This window comes from Epinephelus fuscoguttatus, linkage group LG10 (genome assembly GCF_011397635.1).
Source record: "Epinephelus fuscoguttatus linkage group LG10, E.fuscoguttatus.final_Chr_v1".
Classification (NCBI taxonomy): Eukaryota; Metazoa; Chordata; class Actinopteri; order Perciformes; family Serranidae; genus Epinephelus; species Epinephelus fuscoguttatus.
The window spans coordinates 24,758,763-24,778,061 of NC_064761.1; the positions used below are offsets into that span (position 1 = coordinate 24,758,763).

The 19,299-nt window shown below is 40.9% G+C and overlaps 1 long non-coding RNA gene across 2 annotated transcripts; it reads left to right on the forward strand.

The window, feature by feature from the left end:
* The first annotated feature begins 406 nt into the window (after nt 1-406).
* Nucleotides 407-15,763, forward strand: LOC125895469 (uncharacterized). Of its 2 annotated transcripts, none has more exons than XR_007450180.1 (4): nt 407-442; nt 2,276-2,375; nt 4,461-4,570; nt 15,466-15,763. It is a non-coding gene; the product is annotated as an uncharacterized LOC125895469 (long non-coding RNA). The 2 variants fall into 2 exon arrangements; XR_007450179.1 differs by lacking the exon at nt 15,466-15,763 and adding an exon at nt 9,849-10,072.
* The last annotated feature ends 3,536 nt before the right edge of the window (nt 15,764-19,299 follow it).

Below are 19,299 nucleotides of genomic sequence, written 5' to 3' on the forward strand. Positions count from 1 at the left end.
TATCATAGGATATCATATTTCCAAATTCAGACTATTATGTTTTAAAGCACCTGGAGAGTTGAGCCCTCAGCGCCAAACACAACAAGAGAAAAACTGACCTTGTGAAAGAAAAAAATTCGAAAGGCGTGTGAGAGAGACATGGATCAAGAGAGGAGGGCAGTGGGCCCATACAGACTGCTTGTGCATTGGGCCCCGAATTTGGTGCAACACCGCTACGAGCCAGGGTTGTCCTCTTGGACTGAGCTGCCCCTTTTGGAGGAAAAAAAAAACAGTTTTACTTTAATTGTTGGGGAAGAGAAATACAACTAGCCCATAATTATTAAAGTTAGAATAAAAAAATTACATATATTGAAAAATATAAAATAAAAATACATGACGCAAGGCGGTGCCCTCTGACCCCTGTCATGTGACACTTGCTGCGGACCGTTGAGGGCTCTGTGGGGTAAGTTCAGCCCTATTAAGTCCATGTAATATTTAACGATTAATTGTACAACCAACTGGATTCCCTGTGAATAAAAGTCGCCACATTTACTTCCGAATATTGCGCAGCTTGTCACATTTTTATCACGTCGCACAATATCGTCTTTTATTAAGCTATTACATAAACAAATCTTAGCTAGCTAGCTAACGGTAGCTAACGTACGCAGGCTAGCTAACGTACGCTAGCTACTATTGGCTGAATGATAGAAAGGTGAAGCAGCCACTTCCTACATTATTTATTTCATGGAAGGTAGACCTGTTTCCTCAGAAGTGTTTTATAGAAAGGGCCTGTCTCAGTGAGACACCTGGTCTGGTTGGCAAGCAGTTCATTTCTATAGAAGTTCTTTGGATGTACAAAACCGGGTTGTTGGCTACCCACTTGATCTTACATTAGCTGGATGCTTTGAGTACACATACTAATATAAATATTTAAACTTTTGTTAATATGGAGGTGCTACATATTGTTACCTTGGTTAGATGCACAATGTAGTCGTTCAGTTCATTTTCCTTAAACTAAGAGCACCAAAGAAGACAGTAATTCTTTGAGATTTACTGGTTTGGTAAACGAGAGAAATGAAAAAAAGTGTAGACTCCCTACATTACCTCTGAAGCTGTCATATAATCAAAATGTGTCCAGTCCTCGATAACCCTGCAAGTTATTCATATTCGTTCATATTCCATTAAAAGTGTCCTTCTAATAAATAAGATATTTTGATTTGTGGGCTTCACCAGCAATTATAGAATTGCGGCAAAGTAAGACAAGCATAATATTTCCATTTGCTCTTTAAAGAATTTGACAGAGAAATACTTTCACATTTTCAGGGGGTAAAATGCTTAATGTAGACAGATGGCATAAATGCAGGAAATAAAGGTGCAGTTTCAAATTAACCCCGTTTACTTTGGACACAGGATTTATGTTAACTTGCACTAAGAGCCTGCATTTTGTTTTGTTTTATTAGTTTCATTAATCTTTCATATTTAAAACAACACACAAGTTCAGATTGATTTGTGGTTAGTTAAATAACCATACTTCACAGCATTTAGGTACACACCAAGGGTTGTCACCTAAAATTGAGAGGTACGGTTGATTGTGTAATGATCGGATTATTGAATTTGTGGGCTATTAAATGCTGTTGGCCTACTGATCCCAATTAAGACTAGGCTTCTACGACCATCCTGATGATGATGTGTGCTCAACATTCTGTATCCTGATCCCTGATTGGCCCGGGTGGATTTTAATTTCTGGATACTAGGCAAGGTGGCACTGAATCCAGACTGATACAGATAGAAAAACAGAATGGTGAGTTGATGTCATCATCAAATAAAAACCCTTGAATCATATTGTGTGCATTCAGCTTCTGAACAACTCACATACTACTCTTGGATTCTTTGGTCAGACCTTATGCAGAGAACATGCTTGCAGAGATCACACAGATCTATTTGGTGAGACGGATGAATGGCTGCTGAGCTGTTCGGATTGCCAGGAGCACTGCTTTTAGATTTGCGCAATACTCCTGAGCCTCAATTTAGGAGAGACGCACTGGTCAAATGCCTCCACACCTGCATCTCTCCAATTCTTGGACATGTGCCAGAGTATTTGCACATGGCACAGCACCTGCCCTAATGTAGTGTTTAGGGGGCGTTACCTCTGCTAATAACAAACTTCGGCCACGCGCCTCCAATTTATGATCGAGTGGGATTCATCTTTCAGCACACCTGGGGAAGAGCAGATTTGGATGGCTGAGAGCGTTTGGTGCATCTGGAGTTGACTTCTCTTATTTTGTTCTCTCAACAGAAAACTAAGAGAAAATATAACAGAAATTTGAGAGAGTGTTGCTGCATGAGGCCCGAGTCCTTCCTCAGATGTCTACATGCAAGCAAGCACCTTAGGAGAGGTATGTGTTCTCCTTTAGTCCTTCAGTAAATTCTCAATTTAGTATCAATTCTTATGTTAGTGTAGTTCTGAGATGACATTTAATGTATCAGATAGTGTCACATGTTTCATATAAGACTCAACATTAAATCACTACCTTCAGCTGTTCTGCACTCTAGTAATATTCTGTATATTTCTCATAAATGAATCACATGACAAGGCAAGCCAACACTGAATTGATCCTACAAACAAAGATGTATTCAAGGCATAATAGCTTATTTCTCTGTGCCTTAGACGTTCTGTGTTGTCCAAAAACAATTAAAATCACATCAGTGAGCCACAGTGTTGCACTGTGCAACATCAGGTCCCTTCATTGTGATGAACACAAGCACTGTAGTTTATTGATTTACACATATATTGTACTGCCGCCATAAATGCTTGCTAGAGCACCAAATACAGGGCTGAAAATAGTCCCCAACAAATGCACTTTGTGTCAGACAAACTAAAAACTACAGCTGTCATACTGTAACAAAAACATAGAACATCACCAGCTTTATCTTTTATGGTGTATTTAGATCCAGGGTAATAACACCATTCAGCATACCTTTCAAATTAGGTTTAAGAGGGGACGTGTTTGCATTTGTCCTCCCAGATACAACATGAAAGGTGCAGGGGACCTTTATTTTGGTGAAATTAAAGACATTTCAACTGTAGTTTGATGTAGAAAAAGCACAAATTCATGCATAAAAACTCACCAGAAGGTAGGAAATTACATGTTTGGTGCTTAAAATTTCCTTGGAGAGGATCCCAAACACCCCCAATTCATATTTGTCCCTACCAGTGTTGAAATGAAACCTACACCCTTGTTTCTAAGTGTACATCGAGACCAGAAAAAAAAAAAAAATCACTGCCAATTGTGTGTCTTACTTCTAGGTAATAAGGCAAAATGTCACAAAATCAGAACTACTGCTTTAAGGTCGTAATTAGCATTAGGTTAAAGTCAGGATTAGAACCTGCAGACATCTGTAGTTGAAATGCAGCAAATCACAAGTGAAAGGACTGATTTTCATGTGAATCTTGAAAATACCACATATGGCATGCAGCTTTGCCTGGCAAAGCTTCGCCACTTTAAGCTGCGATGCTGCTAGAAAATAGCTGCTGTCTTTTTTTGTATCGCACTGTTACACTGCCACAAGCCAACCACAGCACAACCTCAAACTAAAGGTTAGACTGTTTTTACAATTCAAGAGAACGTCATTGACGGTTAAAGGATGCGACTTGTTGTTTGCAGTGCATTTCTGCTGCAAATGTCTGCTTGATGCTATATAAAGAATATAGCCAGTCATCGTAGGTATATTAATAAAAGCATGAGTGTGTGCATGTGAGCTTGTCTTTGGAGCCGTCGCAGGACACAGATGAGTGGGGAGGATCGGGTCGCTGTGAAGCCGCAGAGGAAAATGCAGAGAGGAAAGAGGGAGGCTAATGTGGAAATGAAGTGTCATTGTGTTTCACCTTCATTAGCCAGAGTCACCACACGTTCTCACCCGGCCTTAGTGTAGTTAACCATCTCAGCTGCTGCCTTGCATAATGACAAAGTGCAGTAAATGGAGAGAGACACGGGGTGACACTCGCCTTGGGAGGGAGTGACTGTTGGAGAATATCGTCCCTCATCAGTCATTTATTAGCCATTTTATCACTGCTGTCACAGGGGAGAGAAAAAACCTACAGGAACTTTGGTTCTTGGAGTTTTTATGTTGTGATTCAGACTGGAGGATTAAGGTCACAGTGTACTAAAGTGCAGAAAAATATTTGTTGAAATAATAAAGCAGCACATTGGTTTGGATTAAGATCCAAAATATAGTGGGATTGGTTTAGTTACAGTGGTGGCTCAGCGGTTAACACTGTCGCCTCCCAAACATCCAGGGTCTGACTATTTTCTGTGTGTGTGTGTGTGTGTGTGTGTGTGTGTGTGTGTGTGTTCAAACATTTCCACATTTGAAAGTGACTTTCCTCTGTGCCCACTCATACTCGAAAGACATGAAGTCTTAGTGAAATCGGTAAATAAACAGCCTGTAGATATGACTTTGAATGTGTTTGTCTGTCTTAGGTGTTAGCCCTGTGATGGACTGGCAGCTGTTCAGAAGTGTTTTCCTGTCCTCTGGCTCAATTGGATTGAGATGGATGCACAATGGACAAACCCTGAACAGGCATATTCAGGTAGAGAAAATAAATCTATGAATTGTAAGATGGTTGTGTGTATATGTCTCACGGTCACGTTTTTTTTCAAGATCGGTCTAAAGCATGAAAGATTTCTTAAATTCTTTCATCCTTCCTTGTTATCCTGTGTCACCTGTGTCACTGCTGCTGTTGTCCAAAGTTTGTGTTTCATAACTTTATTTTAACTATATTTCTGCCTTTGAGAGTCCTCGACAGAAGGCTTCAATAGACAACATGTTGTACTGTAGCATCAATATTGAGCCAGTGGATTTATAAAAGTACAACAGGGTGATCACTTTTTATATGAAATTCAAACCACTATTTAAACATGGCTGTTTAAAACTGTCCAGTGGCTTAGTGGTTCAGAAGCAAACAACCGCAACTCTCCTGGTCTAAAACTGGCCGGGGTCGTTCCCCCTTCTTCTCGCCCCATGTTTTCTGTCCTCATCTACACTGTCAGCTGTCCAATATAGGCAAAATCTGTTTGGTAATTATGTTGGAAGGGGAAGAAGTTCACTTACTGCACTGACTGTCACTCTGTGCCCCGTTGCCTGCAGCAAATGATGTTATTGTTGTTCTCTTTAATATCGAAGAAACTAGCAAGCCGTGCTAAGACGGACACCAGAGCATTTTATATTACCGCAACAACAAATCTGATGTCATGTCTGCTGTTAGTCTCCCACTCACAAATGAACAGGACAGTGTACATTTTAAGTTATGACAAAAGATTAGGCTGTAAATAATTAAAACAATCCAAAAAAGTGACAGCCCCTCCTCTTCTGTTGCCCCCTATAGTACCTTATTTTGGAAACACAAATAATTTTTTATGCTGTTTGAATTGTAGTAGAATTACACATATGATGTTTGTCAATGTAAAAGATAATTTTGCAAGTACAGAACGTCTCAGTTTGTGGTAGTTTAGTGTTAAACTGCTTGGTGAACTATAGCTTTCATCTCCCAGTATACAACACCGACACCAGCTAGTCAGTAAGCTGGGCAACATAGCTGTACTCTATACGCAAATGCAACGCTATCTTACCGGATGTGTTTTATCCAGCAACTCCTGGGGTGTGCTCTAAATCGCATACTTTTCCTTTTACTTTTAGTAGGTACTGCAGCTGCCCTTAAAAAGTACATACTGTTGCACGCAGTAGGCACACGATTTGGACATACTACTTCTCCACAGACAGAGATCAACCCAAGAGAGCTCTGCTGTTACTTTGCAATGTATGTAGTTTAACTTTAAAGTTATAACTGTACAGATTGTAGATTCTAACATTATATTCGCGACAGTGAAATTACATCTGCAGTTCTCTGTCGTTATGTTCATAGTTATATCCTGTTGTTTGTGATATTTATTTTTGATATTTTTTTGTTCACTTAAACAATTTATATTCCTATTATTACTATTCGACTGGTCATCATTTACTTGAATACGCTGCCATCTGTCATAGGGACTTCTGACAGCAGCCAACGGGCTGTCAAACAGCTGTCATCTGTTTGCGTTTCAGTCGATGTCTCTGCTGAGCAGAGGATTGTGGGTCAGAATAGGCAGAAAAGCATGCTGGCTTGCATACTGCAAAATCGGACCGCACGAAGTAGAACATCCTGGTATTTTTGGCATACTGCATTTGACATACTGTGTATTAGGACATACTAAAGCTTTTTCTGGCATACTATATAGTATGGCTATTGGAACGCACAGCTGGTCTTTTTATCAGCCGGGAAGTGAAAAAACAAGCAAGACCCTTCACTTGTGTGAGTACATCCCAGAACAAAATGCACATGCATCATAGCTTCAGTAAGAGACAAAGATCTGATGTTACCTACACGACTTGTGTCCTCTTTCTAATAAGCTCATTCACAGTCTTACGACAAACTGCGACTTTCTTGACTTGCAAAATTAACTTCTAAATTGCCAGACATGATATATGTAATTCATGGCACAATTCAAACAAGATCAAAATATTCTGTTGCTGCTAAACACATTTGTTTTTCTGAAATAAGGTCCCATGCTGTTCTACTGGAAGGGATAGATAGAAGGCTGTACATTTCTTTTTTAAACCCTTTAACACTAAAGCTTTCAATGTTTTAAATATTCTTCCATCTGCCAGCAGCTTCTGGTAAACCATCAAGCCAATGTGTTTCTCAGAGTGTATCTGGGAATGTGCTGTTTATAAAAATACCATCATTATTAAAATGTGTCACTTCATGACACCTGGATTCTTGAGAAATATGAAGCTGTCACATAAAGCTGTGCATTTTGTTGACTGACCAATATCAAGATGTTGAAATCTTCTTCAGTCACTCTGGATTGTACATCTCTGCAAGGCAAGGTACACAAAAACCCAAACAAACAAAAACACAAACACTTCTCAAGAGTGTGAGAAAGTGCTTTACAGACATGGAAACAATAACAATTAAAATCTAATAAGATAAACATAAAGAAGACATGAATGAGATAAATGAATTAGGCAATTGAATACACAAGACCGAGACAAGCCAAGACAACAATAAAACAGGCATCAAGTCATTGAGATGACATTGAGATACTCGACATGTTTAATGATGAGCCCCGGCTTTTCCTTTTTGTACATTTATTTATCCTTCTTTTATGGCGGAGCATTTTATTGCTGCAGCTGTTGTTTTCCGTGTCATTTGTATTAAGGAATGAGGAAGCATCCTCTCCCATCATTGGAAACCCTGACACCGCCGTGATTTATAATCCCTGTGAATAATTTGCAAAACATTCAATCTTTCTGTCTGTGCGAGATACACTGATATAAACCTCCTCATTTAAGACGACCCGTGGGATGTTTAGGACAGAATCTCTTTCAACGCGGTCGCTGCAGGCTGAAGGCACGGTCGGCTGCTCTGGACTTGTTAGAGCATTGTCATTAGCTGTTCACTTTATTTAGGAAAAAAAAGCCTTTCTGGCTGTAAAAGTTATGTTTCCAACAGTTATGCAAGTAAGGTTTTCTGCTTGCTTCGGTGCTATGCATCATGAAACTGTAATAGGAAGTGTATTTCAAAGTGACATGGAAATGTTTGTGTGGACAGATATGCAGACCTCGTCCTCAAGCTGCTGGGTATGTTTTTCTTTATTTGCATTGCCGCATAGATAAATCACTTGACACCTTTATAGTTTGTGCCATGGACTACAGAGAATAGCTTTTTCTGGAGGAATGCAGTGCCTTTGTGTACATAACCATGTGCTAGCCGATTTATCATCAGACAGTAATTTAAGTAATTAGGGCAGTGATAAATATAATTTCTTAAAAAGGTTCAGGGACAATTGTGCTATTAGATAGCAGCTCAAATAGGGTTTTACACAAAGTATAGTGCTATCTGCAGGATGTAAATGCTACGTATCTTTAGCCATATCTTTTTAGCTTTTTTTAAATCAAGTTTCAGATGTAATACCATCATTAGAAAAAATGTCAAAATGAACATAGCTCCCAGCTTTACTTTAAATGCATATCACATTTAATTGTGTCATTTTCTGTTCAAGCAAATGAATATTTTGTCCATTAAACTGAAGTTAGATCGCACATCAGCTCAAGGGTTCTATCAAATGTGCCCCTTTTTTCCTACCCTATATTTTGGAGGCAATTCGTAGATACAACAGTCCTGATCTCCTCTGAGGCGTGCCCCAGATGAAACAAAGCATACACCTCAATAGGTCTCCATGGGACTGGCGGCTATCTGACTGGCTCTTGGAAGATTGACAAGTGAGCATTATTTTTCAGAGGAAAGTGGCAGGCAGTCCCTTATGTGATATGGAGGCATGCGGAGGGCTGCTCTCTATCTTCCTCTCCATGTGTCTTTCTTTTTTTTTTTAACACCTCTGCTATTCAAGCAGACCTCTGAGCATTTAAATGATCAGAATTCTGCAACATGGCTGTCTGCCCCCGTGCTGTCAAATTTGGACGGATATGTTTCAGCAAGTGAGAGAGGTAGACATGGACGATACACATACACTACACAGACCCGACAGCGCACACGCACACACACACATTTGCCCACAAGTCCAGCGTCGCTTCTCCAGACAGACAAACGCCTCTCGGCATACCCAGCAGTTGAGCCGGGCAGAAAAGTGGAAAAATGTGCTCCTCAGTGGAGATGCAGTCAGTCATACAGCTGTCCAAAACCAGCAGCTATCTGTTCAGATAGAGACTAGAGGGCAAAAGGCCAGAGTCTTTTTATTCAACTTTCACTCATTCGTCAACTATGAAATCTGAGGTGAATAACCTTTTTATTATTCAGTATTTTACAGGAAATAACTTTTCTTAAATAGCCTATAGTTGTTCTATTTAATAACTCCCAAGTTAAGATTTAAAATGACTATATTCTTTCATATAAAATATTTTTTAAATAGTTCTTTTTTTGGTTCTAGGATAGCAGGCCAAAAGATAAAAGATACACCAGAATGGATTTGATAGACAAACATAAACATCTGTGTATTTGCAGGCTTGTGTTGCTGTGGGTCAAAACAGATCCCTAATGACACACTCTCAATATACAGCATCACCGAAGCTCTTTAAGAACATACAGTATGTGTCTATACCCAAAATTAGACGGTCAATTGTATCTTCAAACACAAATTTCCAATTATACACCACAGCCATATGACACAAAACAACACAAATATGTACATGGATCTTAACTGGTAGCATTTGGATATTGCTGAGCGCAGATGTCACTGTCAACACAGGCTGATTAAAGCTGATAAGAAAATAAATAAGCCACAGGCAGTCATTGTTATTGACAACACCATAGTGTGCCTCTAGTGAGCCAGAGCTTGCCAATTTTCAGAAAAAAAAGCACAATTTAGTCAGCGAGGCTAGATCTGTCTACGTGCCTGCCTGCTGGCACTAAGGGGAATATGGCTTCCTCCCGTGCTCTTATCGCTCGTCATTTGAATAAAACATGTTTATGTTACTATGCTAAATAGAGGCACGCTCAGGAACTCGTTTTAAGTGGTGATGATCTGTCTAGATTTAGAGTAAATAAGAGACTTGTGGAAAATTAACAGTGACAGAGAGCTGGACCACGACAATGGTTCAGCACAGACATGTCACGGCTGCGGTAGCGGGTGTCACCTCTCAACATTAACCATTTTAAAGTGATGTGACTAAATGGGGAGCACTGCAAGTATCCCCTTATTTTAAAGTGAATTTAATGAAACTTGGCACAATATACAAATTCTGGGAGGCACACTTTGTGTCACAAGCAAGTGATTTCATTTACAGAGCCAATAAGTCCTTTTTTTTCTCAGGTCAGACAGAGGAACAGAGAACGACACAGAGGAGCCGACAACGACTGCATCTGGCTGCCTGCTCCTGTATACATCAGTCTGAACAGAAATGCCCTGTGAAAAGTAGATACGCTCACTGAGTGCTGGGCTGCTGCCAGCACTGATCGATCTGGAAATGTTATCTTTGGGTGATTTATCTGGAGGCAGCTATTTTTGTCTGTATTTTTTAAATTATTATTCTAATACCTTAATGAAATCTCGAACATCTTTCATATCTTGTCTGACTGAATTGAATTTTGGCAAATATAACACTGACCCGAGATAGCAGAGTGCATTTCAGTTCATTAGTAAGTCTTTTTTATATTTTATCTCATGCATGTTAATCACAACTTGCGTAATATCTAAAATACTGTAGTGGATTTGTGCAGCAAATCTGATGGCAGGGAGCAGTGCCACGCTTAAATTTGCTCCAAATGCGAGTGAGCCAGGTCTTGAGCTGACCCTGTCACCTGGACAGGATGTTAATAAATTGCCACAGAGCAATCTCTCCATATCTGGACGTAAGGCTTTTGCTGGTCAGCAGAACATGTGTCTGCTTAGGCTGAGAGATGTCAGAACCTGCCTACCCTGCCCCTCTCCCTTGCAAACAGACTGGAAAAAATTGACATATTGGTCACAAATAGTTTCATCTGCCGGGGAAATCCAATATCCCCAGGATATCTCTGGGAATCATCCGTGTGCATGGGATTCTGAAGAGACCTTAGAGTCCTGAAGCAGGATATGTAAGCATTATGATGGCTATGATACACAACATTGACATTCTGGAAACGGCCTGTTCTTTGGATTTTCACAGGGGTGAAATTGAACAAATCAAATATAGTGTATCTTGACAGTGATCTAAATCCTCAGAGCCCTTTTCAAACTATTTGGATATGAGATGCATCGCTAACTTTCTGCCGAAGTGCCTCCACATGTCATGCTGTTGACTTTGACCCTATTGAAACTGTCTAAAGGGAAAGATTGAGTTTCATATGGTGGAAAAGTTCAATTTTGTGGGTGAATTGAATTTTCTTCTGAAGTTTGGATGTTAAAATCACACCATGTTAATGGCTCTGTAATTGTTAGACTTAAATAAACAAGGAATACGTTTTCATGCATAAGCCAAATGCAACCAAGTGTTAGGTTTCAGATCCATCGTAATGATAGTTGGCAGGGTTGAGGGTAGGGAACAGCTGTAGACTCCCTATGAGTGCCCAACTAGCAAGCAAAGTATGTGTGGGAAATATATGCAGACATGAAGGATCCTTTCACTGCTGGCTGGTGAAAACGTCCTTCACAGCGCCTAATTCACCGATAGCCCACAAAGGAAGCAAGGTCTGACATGACTAATCTCCTAATTCTCTGACAAATAGATAATGTGTGGCACATAGAGGAAGAAGGAGGACAAAGTACAAAGACACTCCAATAGCACTTCAATAGATTTAATAGTGCTTCTTCAGTGTTGCATAGATGAAAACTATAATTGTCTTTTTTTTCTACAGTGAAAGGCTAAATGCCATCCAAGGCCACATTAGTTTACCCAAGATGCAGCACAGCATTTTTGGGCGAGGTTACCAAGAATAGTATCGTCCACAGATGTAACTCCACGTGCAATACCGAGGGAAGCTGCAGCTGCAATGAGACGGCTAAATTTGGGGAAAATAGCTTAGACCTCAATCCATAAAAAGTGGTGTTTTTCTGCACTTTAAAACTCTCAACACTGCACACTTCCTTGTTAGAAGAAGATCAAAGACCTGGTGCTAATTAATATTGTGTTCAGGGGTGTACTTTACCTGGATGAAAGGCTTGATGATTAGGAATTATCCTTGTTTCATGGTGGAGGGATGGAGGTACATTCAAAACATGTTGCACAGGCATGTTTACTGGAAGAAAAAAAACACATGGTTTGGTTTTAAAAGCAGTCATTTGGAGGTTAAAAAAGTAGAACTGCATTTAAAATTGTTGTCATAGCTTTCATGGCCCTGCAAACTTGGGATCCTTAGTCTGCGCTCTGCCATCTATTAATTTGATGGTTGCAGGAAATGCTATTATTAAAGGCTCGTTAAAAAACTGGGCACAGTGTAGGACCCACTTTGGGCTGAGACAAGCTTTCTCCTGTATGCCATTCACCAGTAACCTACTATTTACACACTCAAGGTTGGACAGAGCATTCCAGCGGTGGTCCAGAAATGGCCTGAGGAAGGTGACAGACTTGTTCAAAGACAATATTTTCATGTCTTTTGCTCAGATAGTCAGAGGATTCGGCATTCTGCAATCTCAATTTTCAGGTACCTCCGATGCAGACACTTTGTTAAAGAAAAAACTCACTACATTCCCTTCTCAAACGCCTACCAGCGAGTTGGAGGACTGTTGAGCAATGCTCTACATCTCTGATTTATGATGTTTTGCTGTTGGTGGGCTCACCCTCCTCAAATTAAAACGGGAGGATGATTGTGTTGAGAGGATCTTGGATGAAATCTAGAAATCATCCATCGCACTGATCCACACAACCTCCATACGTGTCAGACACAGTTGAGCCAATTTAAAATATTGCACAGACTGCAGCTCTCCAGGAGTAGGCTCGCCCAACTCTGTCCAGAATCTGACCCAACCTGTCAATGGTGCAACCGAGACCCAGCAACCCTCATTCATTTTGGGCTTGCCCAAATATGAGGCAGTTTTGCCCTGTGGTCTTAGAAACACTGTGGTACATGTGTGACAAGGCCATAGACCCAGAGCCAAGTCAGGCAGATTTTGGCAATGCTCACAGAGATCTGAATCTCTCTCAAGCCCGGGCCCAAGCAGTTGCTTTCTAATGGCTTTAAGCGAGACGTCTCATTCTATGTAATTGGAAATCTAGCTCCCACCCTATGGATCGCTGCTGGGTTGAGGTAATGATTCATTTAAAGTTGGAGAAGTTCAGATAAACCACTCTGAGCTTGGTTAGGGAAGCTACTATAATAATGTCAACATTATAAGAAATATAACTTAATGCCTGTAAGTGATAACCATAACTTCATAGAAACACTATTAAGTCTTGATTTTAATAATTTTATTTTAGCATTTGACATTTGAGTATTAATTTTTTATTCTTTTGCGCTCTTGGTGTGTTGGCCAGTCTCCCAGGAGGGCCGGGTAGGTGGGATGCAGATGTTGGTATACTGTATACTGTAATGTGTAAATAAACCAAATATTCTTGTGAGTTCAGCGTGGCTCACGAGTGCGTCTTTTGCATCAACTATCTGAAGCCCAGTTCAGACCAATAATTTGTGATGAGACAAAACAGTTTTAGAACATTGCAGAGAAATGTTACAGCGGTGTGAACTGATCTGAGTTTGACTCAAGCTGGCTGATGGTGTCACCTGCAACTCAGCTGGTCAATTCCCCGGCAGCTGGTTTTAGAACATAAAGCACATCATCTGTTAAAACAGCCAATCGGCTTGTAGTGAAGTCTGCTGGTCAAGTCAAAGTGACCGCAGATGGCGTGCTCGCTTGCTGCGGCAGGTGCTCCATCCCTGCCAAGCCGTCGGTTTCTGTCCTTGCGATGTCGGATGGCGGGTTGCTGCTACTTGCGTGGCCCCCACACACATTCTCACTGGCTAAATAATTGGTGGTGGTTATTTATATTTTAATGGCGTATTTATTTTGAATACAGTCCATCTGATGCTAGTTTTGTTTATGTTTTCATCGTTTCATTACTACTACAAATGCAACTGTAGCCAGTACCTCACTATCACTATCCTCATTCATATTTTAAGAAGCTGAAAATCAGAATGGAATCAGAACCGAAGTACAGAGAGTTGTTGCATTGAGATGATACATCATCTTATATAGCTGCATTGGGGTGAACCAGCAGGTTTTTACCTTTACTCGTCTCGTCGCGAATCTTTGTGACACAGTGACATAAAGTATATATATTTTTTAACCTTTATTAGCCAAACTAACAGCATTGAAATATCTCAGCAACAATGAGATTAATTGCCATGAATTTCTGAACAGACAGTCATGGTCCTCTGAGTATGAACCCTACTCTGTTGATCCATTAACTTTTCCTCCAGCAACACAATAAGGGTTGGCAGTTTTGGTGTTTCTCAGCAACTTTTTTATTGAATGGTATGCAATAGATAGAGATATTCATGTTCCCCTCTGGATGATCTGTAACAGCAATGATGATCCTTTAATTTCCACCATTAGGTCAGAATTCTTATTAGTCTAATACTTTAGTTGCAAATACCTGCAGAACTGACACTCCAAGCAGCCTCAGCTGCATTTTATGTTGAGTGCTAATTATCGAGTGTTAGCATGATAACACATTATTCTGATACAGTCAACGTGGCAAACATTATACCTGAAATAGCAAATGAAGCTGCTAACACTCACAGTTAAGCATATAATACTTTTAATCATGCACAGCAGCAAAAGGAAGAGGACGTGTTTCAGCCCGAGGCTTTCCTCAGTGTTATTCATTCAACATTAGACCTGCTAAACATCAGTATACAACTCATTTTACCATTTAATTCGAACAGTAAATTATATGTGTGATGTGTGCTGTCAATCAGACTGAAACTTTGAAGTGTAAATTACACAAATAGAAGTCTAAAATGTTTTTTCAAAGATTCATGTTTTTCAGATGTGAGCTGCTCTTTCATTTCCTTTGCGCATTACATTGTGGGAGAATAGTGTGCATCAGCAGCACATGCAAAAATTTACCACATTTAGTATGTATACTGTCTGCTCTGAGCAGACTTTGTCACTTTTCACACATACATACATACATACTCAGAATCTGCTTAGAATCAGTATGTATTACGTTGTTTGCATTTGCTAAAGCTTCCAGTCAGTGTAAAGGTAGCACGAGGCGTTGGTGCTTTTCCTCAAGGATCTATGGAATTTGATGGACACAATTACTTTAGCAGAGAGCTTCAGTTACAGAAGAGTCTTTCTAACCATCAGCCCACCCTGTCAGTCAAAGAGCTACTATATGCACGCTGTCACCAGCCGCATATACAGAGAAAAAAACAGATTTCACAGGCTGTGCAGCAGGTGACTTTTCTACATGTCATTAGGCCATGTGGAAACATCTCTATACAAAAATATGCTGTAAGGAGGCACACATTCATCACCCAGACTGTGTTATCTTCTGAGTCATGCGCTCATATGCTGAAAGACTATACCGCACAGAAGCAGCAGGGAGAAAAAAAACATCTTCAATTTACAGCTGTGCATCTCCCCCGCTGGGTCTGCATGTACAGCATCAATCCATTCACAGTAGGGAAATATTACACAGTCAACACACGAGGAAACGGAGAAACAAACATGCTCAATATACATATCAGAGATTTCAACCAGTTGCTAATAGAGCCGTGGCTCACCAAGCTTCTCTTTCTCCTTTCTTGTTCTCTCTTTCTTTCCCTCTCTTCATGTCTCTCTCCCCATGTGTGATATGTCAAAGTCTTATTTCCATGTCCTGGCGCCACTTATACTCAAGGCAAACACAGGGCGGTATGTGTTGATGATTGTCAGCAGTGGCCATTTATCATCTGTCAAGCTTCTGTCCTCTGAGGAGGTAAATACACCCAGTGAATTATGGTTGTTTTAGTCTGCAGGCGGAATCCCACATGACAGCCAGCAGAAGGCCGTGACAAAATCGTTTATGAGGAAATAGTTTATCATGGCCATGGTAAACATTGTCCATCACACATGAGAAGAGCAATGGATGTACGACTTTGACGGGGAGGAACTTGGATCAGAGACATTTGGGAGCTGAAGTCGAGGCATGAAAGATGTAATTCAATGTGATGGGGGAAAAAACAACATAATCATCATGTTTTTGTTGTGTCTCATTTGTTCAATGTTGGATCCATCCATGTGTGTGAATATTGGTGTATCTGTCTTGAAAATAGGGAAGGAGTACGGTAGGGATTATAATTCATATCAGACTCAAAGCTGTGTTTTCCTCGTCAAAGGGAGGACTGTTTGTGCAGCTTCAGTATGCCTCGAGTTTCCACTTTACATGGATCACAGATTTGACGGACTTTTATTGTCTTAGATTTTTTTTGTTTTGTTTTTGTATTCCTGTGAATTATCTAGTGTAATTCCTGCAGTGGTGGAAGGAGTATTCAAATCCTTTACTTGCGTAAAAATAGAAATATGAGGTACACTCTGTCACAAGCAAAAGTACAGATGTATTAAAACCCCTGTATTGACCCTTTCTAGAGTGTTATTTTATGTATATTATTGTAAAATCATCATATAGGCATGGTGGTGTAAACAGCATTTTAATGTTGCAGTTGGTCAAAGTGTAGATAATTTTAGCTACTTTATTCACTGCTGTGCAGTTCATTTACATAAAATTTCTTGAGCCAAAGATGTATTTTGTAAAATATTAACCTACACAGTAACCATTTACCGCGGCTGTCAGGTAGATAACATTTAATTGATAGCTAGTAAAATGGAAATACTCAACTTAAGGACAAATACCCAACATGTTTTAACTTCTTTGTACCTTGATGTTCAAAACATCAAAGTGTTCGTTTGTCTCACTGTGTAATTGATATTAGCCAACATATCCTCATACAATGGTTTGTATGATATCTAACAAATTAGCACTCTACGAATGATGCATTTGGGGGACACATGAAACTTGGGGGTCCACCACCTCAAAATTTTGAGCACCAAACAGGTAATTTCCTGCATTATGATGTTTGTTTTGTGTCTTTTCTGCATCGATTTATGGTGTAAATGTGTTTTATTTTGTCAATGTTAAAGTCCTCTGCAAAGATTGAGAGGGGTGTGTCACCTGCGCCACCCCTCCTGAACTCTACACCTATGAATATGAGGCTCTAGAGTTATTCAAAACATGCCTGCATATCTGCTGCTTCAGTATTTTTATTAGGGGGGACTAAATGCACATGTTCTGAATATTTAAGGGGACGTGTCTCCTGAGTCCCCCCTGAAACCTATGTCCATGGAATGATGTTACGTACATAACGAAAAGTTGCGTAGATTATATAAAGTCATGTAGATTCTGCTTAAGGACATAATAACTTAAAGCCCCTACAAGGAACTTTCATTTTGAGCTGATTTTGGCGACCCTGTGAACAAAAGCGATAGTGTTTTGCCGGAATGAAGCCTACATTTCCCATGAGCTCTAGGGCGTATTGTCGTAAAGACGCTTACCTGGTTCGTGCATGTGTTTGTTTTGGGGATGAATGAAACAACAAGACGGGAAAACTTTGCCCCTGCTCCTATCGGGGATCCCAGCTCACCTCTGCTGTGCCCCCGCTCCACCTCTCCGGCGCAAGCGCCACTGCCACCGGGGTAAACGCAGCGGTCGGCTGGTAAGGCTGAAGGCCTGTTTGGCGAGCACTTCCACGGCTTCTTGGACTGAGTATGGAGCGGTGTCTCGCCTCTTTATTTCTCGGCACTTTCTGGACCCTGTCGACGCCTGGCTGGTACCTGTCGTCGACCCGGATGAGGTGTTCCAGCCCCGCAGCCCCTGCTCTCCTTGTCCCCGCTGGCGCGGGGTGAATCTGCGCAACCTGCAGCCTCTGTGTGTGGCTCCCCGGACAGCTAACGTCGTGGACCTGCCGGCTCCTGCCAGGAATGGGCTGGTAAATGCTAGATCGCTAGCGAACAAAACGTTTATCCTGAAGGATTTCCTGACTTCCCGAGGATTGAGCTTTCTCTGTGTGATTGAGACGTGGCTGACTGTTGGTGAGTCCAGTGCTTTCACAGAACTTTTACCTGATGATTGCTGCTATTTTAACTCCCCGCAGACGTCGGGTCGAGGAGGAGGAATAGCGATTATTTATGAGTCAATATAAATCTAAGCAGCTAGGTAAGATGACGTGTGCCGTCTGAGTGCCGTAAGTCGTTTCGTCCTGGAAGCGACCTGGGGCGGACCTGGAGACAGTTTCCTAAAGGTATGGATATACACTATATAGAAATAGCTTATCTTCACACCGATGGTCTCATTTGCTGTTGTAGGTCACGCACAGACGTCAGCAGAAACGAGAGACTTTTGCATATCCAGTTAAACGTTCCTTGTAGCGGCTTTAAGGTTAAGAACATGCACAGGTGTAGATCTCTGGGAGTGGGATGCAAGGGACATGTCCCCCTCAATATTTAGAACGTGCATTTGTACCTGCCAATAAAACGTGAAAGTAGCAGAGCACTTTTTATTTTGACAAAATCAAAGACATTTACTGCACATTCTGGTGGTGCAAAACACCACCAGAATGCAGGGAACTGTTGAAAGCCCTTAATTTTCTGACGGAGGACCCCCAAACCTTCCATTTTATGTGTTCCCTCTGATGTTGAAAGGAACCTACGTCCTTGGAAACATGGTTTGGGGTCTTTAGGTTTAGACAAGTCAAGTTGCGTAGGTTAGGTTTAGGAAAAGAAATATGGTGATGTAGTTTGAAATGACTCAAAGTTCTCTTGGGTTCACTCAGTTCTTAACACCCCCAACCTACTTCCTTCTTTACTCTAATAAACGCCTTGTTCACGTGATCGAATTACTGGCTCATATATACAAAATGTAATGCATTACTTGAGAACAGACCGCATTAATATAACACCTAAAGTAGCTTATACCATACATAAAAGAGAATCAAGTATTTCCACTTGAGGTTTGTGAAGCAGAGACTTGAACAATGATCCACTATGTTTCTCACAGAAGTATAAGCCACATTTCTGGTGGAAAGGCTTTGAGCGGTTTAGCCAGATGGACAGCGTATTGAAAAACAGGGGAGTGTGAGTGCAGCGGGGGCCAGTTCCACACCTCGTCCAGCGAAGTGGGGCCAATCATTAACAGATTTGACCCTTCCTTTCCTGACTGTAAGGGAGAGTTCTGGCCAGTGCCGCATTTTTCTAACAGGCCTGGGGCGATCCCAGCGCACGGCCCCAACATATGGAGAGATGTATGTGCCTGAAAGCAAAGAGCTTTCAAAATGGCTTTTCTGAAAGCACTAAATGCTGTGAGGTGCAGTTAATAATGGCACGTCCCACTTGTGGTTCAGGACAGGGCATTTGGAATTTGCAGTTGTCAAATTTGGTAATCTTCTAAATCCAAGTAAGAGCTGACGCTGAAACCCTAAACTGTTGCCAGCAACATCTGTATGCTGGCAGGTGCTTGTCAAGCTAGGACACAATATGGTCTGCTCTGACATCCAGTCAGCCCACAGTGAAAGTTGCTCATCACTCACCATACAGTACGAAGCCTCATAAAAAGTTCTGTGAAATGACAAGACCTTGATAGGTTCTGAACTAATCTCCTGTTAGGCACCAATTCAAAATATCTGGGCCTGTATCCAGCGGCTTAAAAATAATGACTCTCTCCTGCAGTCCTTCCTTCACTCACCCAGTCATTTGGGCCTCACAAGTCTAACATGTCTTGCAGTGCCATTTACTTTGGTAGAACCGTGAAAGT